The sequence below is a fragment of the Conger conger genome, chromosome 15 (assembly GCF_963514075.1).
Source record: "Conger conger chromosome 15, fConCon1.1, whole genome shotgun sequence".
NCBI classification, from domain to species: Eukaryota; Metazoa; Chordata; class Actinopteri; order Anguilliformes; family Congridae; genus Conger; species Conger conger.
Window position 1 is genome coordinate 41,850,846 of NC_083774.1, and position 15,060 is coordinate 41,865,905.

Below are 15,060 nucleotides of genomic sequence, written 5' to 3' on the forward strand. Positions count from 1 at the left end.
CTGCATCACCATATGCCTTTAGGTTCTAGCCTCCGGGACAAGACTGTGGGCTATTGTGAAGCCTTCAATCTAATTTCGTTTTAAATTTCGTAAGACATGCATTTTTAATGAGACATCTGGAATATACCCCATGTACAAAGTTCCTTTTTTATTTTATTTTTTACTGTACTCAGAATGATATACCTGATCTTCATTCAGAACTATGTAAAGGGGAAAAAACGCGAATGGTTTTCAATGCTGCGAATGTTTCACCCAACAGAATTCACACAGCATTGCGGTTTCCCGTTCTTTCTTTTTCACATTACATTACATTACATTGCAGGCATTTAGCAGACGCTCTTATCCAGAGCGACGCACAATGAAGTGCGACGAGGACCCTGGAGGACAGACATTCTCAACAAAATAACACCGTGCCACTGTGTAGGCCTTCCTGAGGATGACGCTTTTATACAAAGCTACCGACAAGTCCTGATGTGTGTTTCTATCGGGATGTGCGGTGTACCTACAGGTTCAAAGACAAAATAAAACCAGTCTACAATACAACTAATGTATTTTCATAACTCGAGAAATATACCTTACATTCCCAACAAAATAACACCGTGCCACTGTGTAGGCCATCCTGAGGATGTTAGGTTGAGTTGCCACAATGCTAGCTATAAATAAATAAATAAATAAATAAATAAATAAATAATCATTTGTTATTTAGCAGACGCTTTTATCCAAAGAGACCTACATGTCCTGATGTGTGTTGTACCTATAGGTTGAAAGACAAAATTAAACCGGAAACCAGTCTACAATACAACTAATGTATTTTGATAACTCGAGAAATATACTTGCCTGATGCAACTCAAAGTTGCAAAATTCACCCAACTTTGCTGTTTCACTTTTTTTTTTTCTTCTTCTTTATTTTGGTTCATTTAACATTCCCAACAAAATGACACCGTGCCACGGTGTAGGTCATTTTGAGGATGTTAGGTCTAGTTGCTACAATGCAAGCTATAAATAAATAATCATTTGTTATTTAGCAGACGCTTTTATCCAAAGCGACCGACAAGTCCTGATTAGACTAAGCAGGAAACAGCCCTGGAGCAATGGGGTGTTAAGGGCATCCCCCAAGGGCCCAACAGCTGTGCGGATCTTATCGCAGCTACACCGGGGCTCGAACCGCCGACCTTGCCACTGCACTACAGGCTGGCCTCTTAAAAGTCAAATGGATTTGGCCACTTTACCGATCTTCTCTGTTCCAATGTTCCAATGTTCCAATATGTTCCAATATTGGAGCCAATCAGAGGCCGTGCCTTGTTCCAATTTACAACTTTCACCAACTTTGACAAAGCGGCTCAGCCAATCAGATGGCCGGATTTGTTCCAAATTGAACACGTGTTTGTTCCAAATTCATCACGTGTTTAGCCGGCCAATTGTAGCTCTTCCTCCGTTTTGACTCAAATCGGCGCGTCGGCCATTGCTCCCGCATCGGTGAAAGGTAAGCTTTCAATGCGTTTTCTAATGAAATTTTTATTAAAATGAGAAGAATCATTTGTATTTTCATGTTAGCGATGGTCAGAGCAGGCTAGCTAGTTGGCTTTCGCGCTGTTCAATACGTTTATCGTTGCTGTTAATACACAGAACGAATGAATGAAAGAACTTTCCAGCTGTATAAACACATCATGTATGTATTTTTACATTAGAAATATATCGTAAGACAAAGCTGGCATGTCGCACATTTCGTTTTAATTACAAAACGTAATATTCTCTGGCTTGCAAGGCGGATAGCTGCTTGGCTATCTACCTACCTACCTCCATACCTCGATTCAGCGTGTGACTATACGAATAATGCAGCCTAATTACTCCCCCAATTTAATCATTTCTGTCGAAATGTTTTAAAAAGTGAGTCATTTCAGTGGTATAGTGTAGCTAGCTAGCTGTGGTTAGGTCTGTCAACTACTACATCTTGGTAGCCCCTGTGAAGTTAAATTAATTATTATTATTATTATTATTATTACTTTTAAATACTCTGTGTCACATAGCATGTTCATAAATCTTGTGATAAGCATGTTTTTCCTGTGTGCACAGCCTCACATTGCAGGGAACCTCAGTCGCAGACGGGCCGGGCGCTGCAGGACATCAGCTTGGACCATGACACTGCGAACATCTTAGACCAGGACACATGCCTCCCATGGGCATGCTCTATTTATTCTACTTATTTATGTGATTAAAATATCAGACCAGTGATCATTCTCATGTGACCGCGATAGCAGTCACTCTAGAAGCCAGTGAAAAATATATTTTCATACATATTGAACAGCAGAAAAACGCTCAGCTTTTAACACTAGGCGTCAGCATAGCTCCAGTTTAAGTTTGAGGACGTGCAAATCAGTCCTTGTTTTGTTTGATGGCAGTTTATTATCTACTGTTGGAACAATTGCCGAATTTAGTTGCAGCAACAAGTAGGTCCCCATTCACGTCCATCTCTTGTACTCATGACATTTCTCCATGTTCTGCTGTGAACGAGTTGTGCCATATTTGTATTGTCATTATTATTATTATTATTAATAATAATATCATTTTTAAAAATCACAACGGTGCTCCCTTTCTGCATTTTGTACTATCAAATAAAATTTCTGCCTGGAAAAGAAATGAAATTGGACAATGAGTAGCAAGACATTCTCAAGAACTGAATTCGAGTTTGCTAGACCTGGATATATGAACAGTCACAAAATATTAGGAGATACCCTCGTGATACTCAGTGTCGTCAGAGTAACAGACAACAGCGATTCGTCTCATTTAAAGTTTTATTTCCAATATACACTCAAGGTGGTGTGCAGTGCACAAAGAAACATTTGCATCAATCAACGGAGGGGGAAAAAAGTGCCAAGTTGCAAGTCTAAAGCAAACAACCATCCAAAAATGAGCCCTTGCTCTTTGAAATTGGGGTTTATTTGATCAGAGGGAAGATGGCCAGCTACTGGCCCACCAGTGGGCCACACAAGCATACCACACCTCACGCAGAGCATCCGCCCATGTCCAGGCACTTGTCCGCTGGCGTATGAAGCCTTTTTCAAAGACGAGTCACCTCAGTGGCCTGTTGTACTCCTTGAAATGGGAACAATACAGAGAACCTGTTCTACTCTTTAAAATAGGACCGAGATGGATATTTTATTTCAAAAAATAAATAAAAAAAGGTCGGCAGAGATGGAGATTCTATTTTTAAAATAGGACAGAGTTTCACTTTATTAGGTTTATCTCTACACTCGTACTTAAGACCACCAATTTGCCGTGACGTCACAGTAGCCTGTGCTATCACAACAGCCGTTGCCCTCTAGCGGTTCATACACACTCAGTGACCACTTTATTAGGTACACCTGTCCACCAGCCTGAAAATGCAAATATTTGGCCCACCCATTTCCTGTGACGTCACAATAGCCTGTGATGTCACAATAGCCTCTGCCCTCGAGCAGAGTTAGTGGACACTCGGTGACCACTTTATTAGGTACACCCGGACAGCAGCTTGTATAAATGAAAATAGAACTTTCTGTTTTACAAAAATCACAAAACATGTTACCCTGGAGCTCAGGTAAGGCACAGAATCACCAATAAATGTTACCTGGACCTCAGGCAAGGCACAAAATATGCACCGCTTCACAAAAAATGTTACCCAGAGCTCAGGTTAGGCATGAAAATATCAACTGGTGCGCAGGTAAGGTTAAAAATATGGAACGCTTCACGAATTTGCGTGCCATCCTTGCGCAGGGGCCATGCAAATCTTCTCTGTATCGTTCCAATTTTAGTATATGTGCTGCTGGAGCGAGCACAAGAGACCTACCTGAGCCTGCGCTACCTAAGGGGCGGGTTCTGGCCATGGTTCGCAGTCATGGACTGAGTGCGAAAGCATGCATAGCACGCGTGTGTGCCTCGTAAGGACAGCCTAAACTGGCAGCACTTACAAACAAGACAAATCTGCATCAGGAGGTTTATCAAACACAACCTCTCATGTTGAGCTGAACACATTTAGACATCAATGTCCCTCCGAGGCAGGCAAATGGAGTCCACGGATGTGCGCTGCCGACTTATGCAGCCGACTGCCTCGATCCTGCTATTGGCTGCACCCTCACAAAGAACTGCACTGTCACCACCTCCAGCCTGTCCGCTGCATGCTGTCCTCATCTCAGTCACCATCAGCTGAACATGCTTGAAAGATTCATCGCACACTGAAAGAAAAAGAAAAAACACAACAACAAAACAATAGTATTACTAGGTATAGGTAAGGTCAGGCCATCTGACAGCAAAAGGTAAAATCTGAAGAAAAGTAAACAAGGAGCCCGCCATCTTCAAATTCAAATACGGTACTTCCGGATCTCCCCGTACATTGCTAGTAATTGCCACCAGAGGTCAGTCGGCTCATTCCTTTCACAAGGGCTCTCCAGCTAGAAAAGGGAAAACCGTCAAAAAGACGGTGCATGCACGGAAGAGCCTTACTTTGATACAGTCTATGGGAAGAACATCGTTTACATACAATTAATAGAGACACTTGAGAAAAAAACAAAAAAACACTGCATGGTTTCTAATACCATATACAGTACGCCCGAAAGGTACTTTACACTATAACAGAAACTGGAGGCTGAGTTTTTTAAGGCAATTCATCAAAAGTTAATTTAGAGTAAGCACTCGAAATTCACTAAAAAGGACGAAAACGCGGAGGAAACGAGTTCTTCGAAACACGAGTGTTTGCTCAAAACAAACGTGGAAAGCAGCATTCCCTCTTTGACCACTCAGCAGACTGCCGTGTGTGTATATCCAACCAAAGCAAGCTGAGTGGTTCTTCTGCGTTGTCGTTTTCGTTAGCTAGCCACTATGGCACACGATTATTTACTTCTGTGGTGTAGGCTAACTTAACACGGCGACTTTTGGCGTCCGCTGGGCCTACGTGGGGGAAATGCCACGTTTTCCAACAAGGCCTCTGAAAATGTTGTGACAATTGTCTTTACCTGTGCCACGTACGGTGCTTCTCATCTACTTCCCCAATCTCTAAGCATGCAAAATGGCCAGACACATACAATAAGCGAGGCACCGGAGCACTAAATTACATCGCCTCGCCAAGGTAGCAAACGAGCTAGCTATAGCCGGCCTAGCACGTGGAAACAGTTTGCTCAGTAGCTGGATAATCCTCGCACAGCAGCCAAGCCTTCCAGAAAATGCAATAAATAGCCTACACGACTGTATTTACGACGTGTATCAGGAATAATCTTGTTAACAAGGGGGTTACTGTACGACGCGGAGGCGAAGGACTATGGCCACCAGTCGTTAGCTAGCAAGCGAACAAGTTGATTCTACACCAAGTTAACGTGACATGCGGACCGCCTACAGCAGGCAACCTTACCCGAGAGACGTCCGGCCGCAGTAGCACTGTTTTATGTGCGCACGCGTCCATATTGCACCGAACTGAAACAAGTGAAACTATTTGGAAAAATACAATATTATCTCCCGTAGGCGACGAAGCCATCTGCCCGTGTAGGCCGAGTGCAAATACAGGCGTGGCTACGCAAAACTTTATTTGTGTACCACGTTACAGACAGAACTACAACAGGGTGTGTCTTACGATTTCTTTTTAAAATGTCTACGGATTTGGAGTCGCGAAGACCCATGCTATTCCAAAGGCTAGAGCAGTAATAACCAAAAGACGCTGCATCACCATATGCCTTTAGGTTCTAGCCTCCGGGACAAGACTGTGGGCTATTGTGAAGCCTTCAATCTAATTTCGTTTTAAATTTCGTAAGACATGCATTTTTAATGAGACATCTGGAATATACCCCATGTACAAAGTTCCTTTTTTATTTTATTTTTTACTGTACTCAGAATGATATACCTGATCTTCATTCAGAACTATGTAAAGGGGAAAAAACGCGAATGGTTTTCAATGCTGCGAATGTTTCACCCAACAGAATTCACACAGCATTGCGGTTTCCCGTTCTTTCTTTTTCACATTACATTACATTACATTGCAGGCATTTAGCAGACGCTCTTATCCAGAGCGACGCACAATGAAGTGCGACGAGGACCCTGGAGGACAGACATTCTCAACAAAATAACACCGTGCCACTGTGTAGGCCTTCCTGAGGATGACGCTTTTATACAAAGCTACCGACAAGTCCTGATGTGTGTTTCTATCGGGATGTGCGGTGTACCTACAGGTTCAAAGACAAAATAAAACCAGTCTACAATACAACTAATGTATTTTCATAACTCGAGAAATATACCTTACATTCCCAACAAAATAACACCGTGCCACTGTGTAGGCCATCCTGAGGATGTTAGGTTGAGTTGCCACAATGCTAGCTATAAATAAATAAATAAATAAATAAATAAATAAATAATCATTTGTTATTTAGCAGACGCTTTTATCCAAAGAGACCTACATGTCCTGATGTGTGTTGTACCTATAGGTTGAAAGACAAAATTAAACCGGAAACCAGTCTACAATACAACTAATGTATTTTGATAACTCGAGAAATATACTTGCCTGATGCAACTCAAAGTTGCAAAATTCACCCAACTTTGCTGTTTCACTTTTTTTTTTTCTTCTTCTTTATTTTGGTTCATTTAACATTCCCAACAAAATGACACCGTGCCACGGTGTAGGTCATTTTGAGGATGTTAGGTCTAGTTGCTACAATGCAAGCTATAAATAAATAATCATTTGTTATTTAGCAGACGCTTTTATCCAAAGCGACCGACAAGTCCTGATTAGACTAAGCAGGAAACAGCCCTGGAGCAATGGGGTGTTAAGGGCATCCCCCAAGGGCCCAACAGCTGTGCGGATCTTATCGCAGCTACACCGGGGCTCGAACCGCCGACCTTGCCACTGCACTACAGGCTGGCCTCTTAAAAGTCAAATGGATTTGGCCACTTTACCGATCTTCTCTGTTCCAATGTTCCAATGTTCCAATATGTTCCAATATTGGAGCCAATCAGAGGCCGTGCCTTGTTCCAATTTACAACTTTCACCAACTTTGACAAAGCGGCTCAGCCAATCAGATGGCCGGATTTGTTCCAAATTGAACACGTGTTTGTTCCAAATTCATCACGTGTTTAGCCGGCCAATTGTAGCTCTTCCTCCGTTTTGACTCAAATCGGCGCGTCGGCCATTGCTCCCGCATCGGTGAAAGGTAAGCTTTCAATGCGTTTTCTAATGAAATTTTTATTAAAATGAGAAGAATCATTTGTATTTTCATGTTAGCGATGGTCAGAGCAGGCTAGCTAGTTGGCTTTCGCGCTGTTCAATACGTTTATCGTTGCTGTTAATACACAGAACGAATGAATGAAAGAACTTTCCAGCTGTATAAACACATCATGTATGTATTTTTACATTAGAAATATATCGTAAGACAAAGCTGGCATGTCGCACATTTCGTTTTAATTACAAAACGTAATATTCTCTGGCTTGCAAGGCGGATAGCTGCTTGGCTATCTACCTACCTACCTCCATACCTCGATTCAGCGTGTGACTATACGAATAATGCAGCCTAATTACTCCCCCAATTTAATCATTTCTGTCGAAATGTTTTAAAAAGTGAGTCATTTCAGTGGTATAGTGTAGCTAGCTAGCTGTGGTTAGGTCTGTCAACTACTACATCTTGGTAGCCCCTGTGAAGTTAAATTAATTATTATTATTATTATTATTATTATTATTATTACTTTTAAATACTCTGTGTCACATAGCATGTTCATAAATCTTGTGATAAGCATGTTTTTCCTGTGTGCACAGCCTCACATTGCAGGGAACCTCAGTCGCAGACGGGCCGGGCGCTGCAGGACATCAGCTTGGACCATGACACTGCGAACATCTTAGACCAGGACACATGCCTCCCATGGGCATGCTCTATTTATTCTACTTATTTATGTGATTAAAATATCAGACCAGTGATCATTCTCATGTGACCGCGATAGCAGTCACTCTAGAAGCCAGTGAAAAATATATTTTCATACATATTGAACAGCAGAAAAACGCTCAGCTTTTAACACTAGGCGTCAGCATAGCTCCAGTTTAAGTTTGAGGACGTGCAAATCAGTCCTTGTTTTGTTTGATGGCAGTTTATTATCTACTGTTGGAACAATTGCCGAATTTAGTTGCAGCAACAAGTAGGTCCCCATTCACGTCCATCTCTTGTACTCATGACATTTCTCCATGTTCTGCTGTGAACGAGTTGTGCCATATTTGTATTGTCATTATTATTATTATTATTAATAATAATATCATTTTTAAAAATCACAACGGTGCTCCCTTTCTGCATTTTGTACTATCAAATAAAATTTCTGCCTGGAAAAGAAATGAAATTGGACAATGAGTAGCAAGACATTCTCAAGAACTGAATTCGAGTTTGCTAGACCTGGATATATGAACAGTCACAAAATATTAGGAGATACCCTCGTGATACTCAGTGTCGTCAGAGTAACAGACAACAGCGATTCGTCTCATTTAAAGTTTTATTTCCAATATACACTCAAGGTGGTGTGCAGTGCACAAAGAAACATTTGCATCAATCAACGGAGGGGGAAAAAAGTGCCAAGTTGCAAGTCTAAAGCAAACAACCATCCAAAAATGAGCCCTTGCTCTTTGAAATTGGGGTTTATTTGATCAGAGGGAAGATGGCCAGCTACTGGCCCACCAGTGGGCCACACAAGCATACCACACCTCACGCAGAGCATCCGCCCATGTCCAGGCACTTGTCCGCTGGCGTATGAAGCCTTTTTCAAAGACGAGTCACCTCAGTGGCCTGTTGTACTCCTTGAAATGGGAACAATACAGAGAACCTGTTCTACTCTTTAAAATAGGACCGAGATGGATATTTTATTTCAAAAAATAAATAAAAAAAGGTCGGCAGAGATGGAGATTCTATTTTTAAAATAGGACAGAGTTTCACTTTATTAGGTTTATCTCTACACTCGTACTTAAGACCACCAATTTGCCGTGACGTCACAGTAGCCTGTGCTATCACAACAGCCGTTGCCCTCTAGCGGTTCATACACACTCAGTGACCACTTTATTAGGTACACCTGTCCACCAGCCTGAAAATGCAAATATTTGGCCCACCCATTTCCTGTGACGTCACAATAGCCTGTGATGTCACAATAGCCTCTGCCCTCGAGCAGAGTTAGTGGACACTCGGTGACCACTTTATTAGGTACACCCGGACAGCAGCTTGTATAAATGAAAATAGAACTTTCTGTTTTACAAAAATCACAAAACATGTTACCCTGGAGCTCAGGTAAGGCACAGAATCACCAATAAATGTTACCTGGACCTCAGGCAAGGCACAAAATATGCACCGCTTCACAAAAAATGTTACCCAGAGCTCAGGTTAGGCATGAAAATATCAACTGGTGCGCAGGTAAGGTTAAAAATATGGAACGCTTCACGAATTTGCGTGTCATCCTTGCGCAGGGGCCATGCTAATCTTCTCTGTATCGTTCCAATTTTAGTATATGTGCTGCCGGAGCGAGCACAAGAGACCTACCTGAGCCTGCGCTACCTAAGGGGCGGGTTCTGGCCATGGTTCGCAGTCATGGACTGAGTGCGAAAGCATGCATAGCACGCGTGTGTGCCTCGTAAGGACAGCCTAAACTGGGAGCACTTACAAACAAGACAAATCTGCATCAGGAGGTTTATCAAACACAACCTCTCATGTTGAGTTGTCCCTCCGAGGCAGGCAAATGGAGTCCACGGATGTGCGCTGCCGACTTATGCAGCCGACTGCCTCGATCCTGCTATTGGCTGCACCCTCACAAAGAACTGCACTGTCACCACCTCCAGCCTGTCCGCTGCATGCTGTCCTCATCTCAGTCACCATCAGCTGAACATGCTTGAAAGATTCATCGCACACTGAAAGAAAAAGAAAAAACACAACAACAAAACAATAGTATTACTAGGTATAGGTAAGGTCAGGCCATCTGACAGCAAAAGGTAAAATCTGAAGAAAAGTAAACAAGGAGCCCGCCATCTTCAAATTCAAATACGGTACTTCCGGATCTCCCCGTACATTGCTAGTAATTGCCACCAGAGGTCAGTCGGCTCATTCCTTTCACAAGGGCTCTCCAGCTAGAAAAGGGAAAACCGTCAAAAAGACGGTGCATGCACGGAAGAGCCTTACTTTGATACAGTCTATGGGAAGAACATCGTTTACATACAATTAATAGAGACACTTGAGAAAAAAACAAAAAAACACTGCATGGTTTCTAATACCATATACAGTACGCCCGAAAGGTACTTTACACTATAACAGAAACTGGAGGCTGAGTTTTTTAAGGCAATTCATCAAAAGTTAATTTAGAGTAAGCACTCGAAATTCACTAAAAAGGACGAAAACGCGGAGGAAACGAGTTCTTCGAAACACGAGTGTTTGCTCAAAACAAACGTGGAAAGCAGCATTCCCTCTTTGACCACTCAGCAGACTGCCGTGTGTGTATATCCAACCAAAGCAAGCTGAGTGGTTCTTCTGCGTTGTCGTTTTCGTTAGCTAGCCACTATGGCACACGATTATTTACTTCTGTGGTGTAGGCTAACTTAACACGGCGACTTTTGGCGTCCGCTGGGCCTACGTGGGGGAAATGCCACGTTTTCCAACAAGGCCTCTGAAAATGTTGTGACAATTGTCTTTACCTGTGCCACGTACGGTGCTTCTCATCTACTTCCCCAATCTCTAAGCATGCAAAATGGCCAGACACATACAATAAGCGAGGCACCGGAGCACTAAATTACATCGCCTCGCCAAGGTAGCAAACGAGCGAGCTATAGCCGGCCTAGCACGTGGAAACAGTTTGCTCAGTAGCTGGATAATCCTCGCACAGCAGCCAAGCCTTCCAGAAAATGCAATAAATAGCCTACACGACTGTATTTACGACGTGTATCAGGAATAATCTTGTTAACAAGGGGGTTACTGTACGACGCGGAGGCGAAGGACTATGGCCACCAGTCGTTAGCTAGCAAGCGAACAAGTTGATTCTACACCAAGTTAACGTGACATGCGGACCGCCTACAGCAGGCAACCTTACCCGAGAGACGTCCGGCCGCAGTAGCACTGTTTTATGTGCGCACGCGTCCATATTGCACCGAACTGAAACAAGTGAAACTATTTGGAAAAATACAATATTATCTCCCGTAGGCGACGAAGCCATCTGCCCGTGTAGGCCGAGTGCAAATACAGGCGTGGCTACGCAAAACTTTATTTGTGTACCACGTTACAGACAGAACTACAACAGGGTGTGTCTTACGATTTCTTTTTAAAATGTCTACGGATTTGGAGTCGCGAAGACCCATGCTATTCCAAAGGCTAGAGCAGTAATAACCAAAAGACGCTGCATCACCATATGCCTTTAGGTTCTAGCCTCCGGGACAAGACTGTGGGCTATTGTGAAGCCTTCAATCTAATTTCGTTTTAAATTTCGTAAGACATGCATTTTTAATGAGACATCTGGAATATACCCCATGTACAAAGTTCCTTTTTTATTTTATTTTTTACTGTACTCAGAATGATATACCTGATCTTCATTCAGAACTATGTAAAGGGGAAAAAACGCGAATGGTTTTCAATGCTGCGAATGTTTCACCCAACAGAATTCACACAGCATTGCGGTTTCCCGTTCTTTCTTTTTCACATTACATTACATTACATTGCAGGCATTTAGCAGACGCTCTTATCCAGAGCGACGCACAATGAAGTGCGACGAGGACCCTGGAGGACAGACATTCTCAACAAAATAACACCGTGCCACTGTGTAGGCCTTCCTGAGGATGACGCTTTTATACAAAGCTACCGACAAGTCCTGATGTGTGTTTCTATCGGGATGTGCGGTGTACCTACAGGTTCAAAGACAAAATAAAACCAGTCTACAATACAACTAATGTATTTTCATAACTCGAGAAATATACCTTACATTCCCAACAAAATAACACCGTGCCACTGTGTAGGCCATCCTGAGGATGTTAGGTTGAGTTGCCACAATGCTAGCTATAAATAAATAAATAAATAAATAAATAAATAAATAATCATTTGTTATTTAGCAGACGCTTTTATCCAAAGAGACCTACATGTCCTGATGTGTGTTGTACCTATAGGTTGAAAGACAAAATTAAACCGGAAACCAGTCTACAATACAACTAATGTATTTTGATAACTCGAGAAATATACTTGCCTGATGCAACTCAAAGTTGCAAAATTCACCCAACTTTGCTGTTTCACTTTTTTTTTTTCTTCTTCTTTATTTTGGTTCATTTAACATTCCCAACAAAATGACACCGTGCCACGGTGTAGGTCATTTTGAGGATGTTAGGTCTAGTTGCTACAATGCAAGCTATAAATAAATAATCATTTGTTATTTAGCAGACGCTTTTATCCAAAGCGACCGACAAGTCCTGATTAGACTAAGCAGGAAACAGCCCTGGAGCAATGGGGTGTTAAGGGCATCCCCCAAGGGCCCAACAGCTGTGCGGATCTTATCGCAGCTACACCGGGGCTCGAACCGCCGACCTTGCCACTGCACTACAGGCTGGCCTCTTAAAAGTCAAATGGATTTGGCCACTTTACCGATCTTCTCTGTTCCAATGTTCCAATGTTCCAATATGTTCCAATATTGGAGCCAATCAGAGGCCGTGCCTTGTTCCAATTTACAACTTTCACCAACTTTGACAAAGCGGCTCAGCCAATCAGATGGCCGGATTTGTTCCAAATTGAACACGTGTTTGTTCCAAATTCATCACGTGTTTAGCCGGCCAATTGTAGCTCTTCCTCCGTTTTGACTCAAATCGGCGCGTCGGCCATTGCTCCCGCATCGGTGAAAGGTAAGCTTTCAATGCGTTTTCTAATGAAATTTTTATTAAAATGAGAAGAATCATTTGTATTTTCATGTTAGCGATGGTCAGAGCAGGCTAGCTAGTTGGCTTTCGCGCTGTTCAATACGTTTATCGTTGCTGTTAATACACAGAACGAATGAATGAAAGAACTTTCCAGCTGTATAAACACATCATGTATGTATTTTTACATTAGAAATATATCGTAAGACAAAGCTGGCATGTCGCACATTTCGTTTTAATTACAAAACGTAATATTCTCTGGCTTGCAAGGCGGATAGCTGCTTGGCTATCTACCTACCTACCTCCATACCTCGATTCAGCGTGTGACTATACGAATAATGCAGCCTAATTACTCCCCCAATTTAATCATTTCTGTCGAAATGTTTTAAAAAGTGAGTCATTTCAGTGGTATAGTGTAGCTAGCTAGCTGTGGTTAGGTCTGTCAACTACTACATCTTGGTAGCCCCTGTGAAGTTAAATTAATTATTATTATTATTATTATTATTATTATTACTTTTAAATACTCTGTGTCACATAGCATGTTCATAAATCTTGTGATAAGCATGTTTTTCCTGTGTGCACAGCCTCACATTGCAGGGAACCTCAGTCGCAGACGGGCCGGGCGCTGCAGGACATCAGCTTGGACCATGACACTGCGAACATCTTAGACCAGGACACATGCCTCCCATGGGCATGCTCTATTTATTCTACTTATTTATGTGATTAAAATATCAGACCAGTGATCATTCTCATGTGACCGCGATAGCAGTCACTCTAGAAGCCAGTGAAAAATATATTTTCATACATATTGAACAGCAGAAAAACGCTCAGCTTTTAACACTAGGCGTCAGCATAGCTCCAGTTTAAGTTTGAGGACGTGCAAATCAGTCCTTGTTTTGTTTGATGGCAGTTTATTATCTACTGTTGGAACAATTGCCGAATTTAGTTGCAGCAACAAGTAGGTCCCCATTCACGTCCATCTCTTGTACTCATGACATTTCTCCATGTTCTGCTGTGAACGAGTTGTGCCATATTTGTATTGTCATTATTATTATTATTATTAATAATAATATCATTTTTAAAAATCACAACGGTGCTCCCTTTCTGCATTTTGTACTATCAAATAAAATTTCTGCCTGGAAAAGAAATGAAATTGGACAATGAGTAGCAAGACATTCTCAAGAACTGAATTCGAGTTTGCTAGACCTGGATATATGAACAGTCACAAAATATTAGGAGATACCCTCGTGATACTCAGTGTCGTCAGAGTAACAGACAACAGCGATTCGTCTCATTTAAAGTTTTATTTCCAATATACACTCAAGGTGGTGTGCAGTGCACAAAGAAACATTTGCATCAATCAACGGAGGGGGAAAAAAGTGCCAAGTTGCAAGTCTAAAGCAAACAACCATCCAAAAATGAGCCCTTGCTCTTTGAAATTGGGGTTTATTTGATCAGAGGGAAGATGGCCAGCTACTGGCCCACCAGTGGGCCACACAAGCATACCACACCTCACGCAGAGCATCCGCCCATGTCCAGGCACTTGTCCGCTGGCGTATGAAGCCTTTTTCAAAGACGAGTCACCTCAGTGGCCTGTTGTACTCCTTGAAATGGGAACAATACAGAGAACCTGTTCTACTCTTTAAAATAGGACCGAGATGGATATTTTATTTCAAAAAATAAATAAAAAAAGGTCGGCAGAGATGGAGATTCTATTTTTAAAATAGGACAGAGTTTCACTTTATTAGGTTTATCTCTACACTCGTACTTAAGACCACCAATTTGCCGTGACGTCACAGTAGCCTGTGCTATCACAACAGCCGTTGCCCTCTAGCGGTTCATACACACTCAGTGACCACTTTATTAGGTACACCTGTCCACCAGCCTGAAAATGCAAATATTTGGCCCACCCATTTCCTGTGACGTCACAATAGCCTGTGATGTCACAATAGCCTCTGCCCTCGAGCAGAGTTAGTGGACACTCGGTGACCACTTTATTAGGTACACCCGGACAGCAGCTTGTATAAATGAAAATAGAACTTTCTGTTTTACAAAAATCACAAAACATGTTACCCTGGAGCTCAGGTAAGGCACAGAATCACCAATAAATGTTACCTGGACCTCAGGCAAGGCACAAAATATGCACCGCTTCACAAAAAATGTTACCCAGAGCTCAGGTTAGGCATGAAAATATCAACTGGTGCGCAGGTAAGGTT

The 15,060-nt window shown here is 42.2% G+C and overlaps 2 non-coding genes across 2 annotated transcripts; both read right to left on the minus strand.

Moving 5' to 3' along the window:
• Positions 1–3,705: 3,705 nt before the first annotated feature.
• On the minus strand, positions 3,706–3,812 carry LOC133112164 (U6 spliceosomal RNA). Its single transcript, XR_009705058.1, has one exon. It is a non-coding gene; the product is annotated as a U6 spliceosomal RNA (small nuclear RNA).
• Positions 3,813–9,394: 5,582 nt separating this feature from the next.
• Positions 9,395–9,501, minus strand: LOC133112652 (U6 spliceosomal RNA). The gene has a single exon (XR_009705473.1). It is a non-coding gene; the product is annotated as a U6 spliceosomal RNA (small nuclear RNA).
• Positions 9,502–15,060: the final 5,559 nt, after the last annotated feature.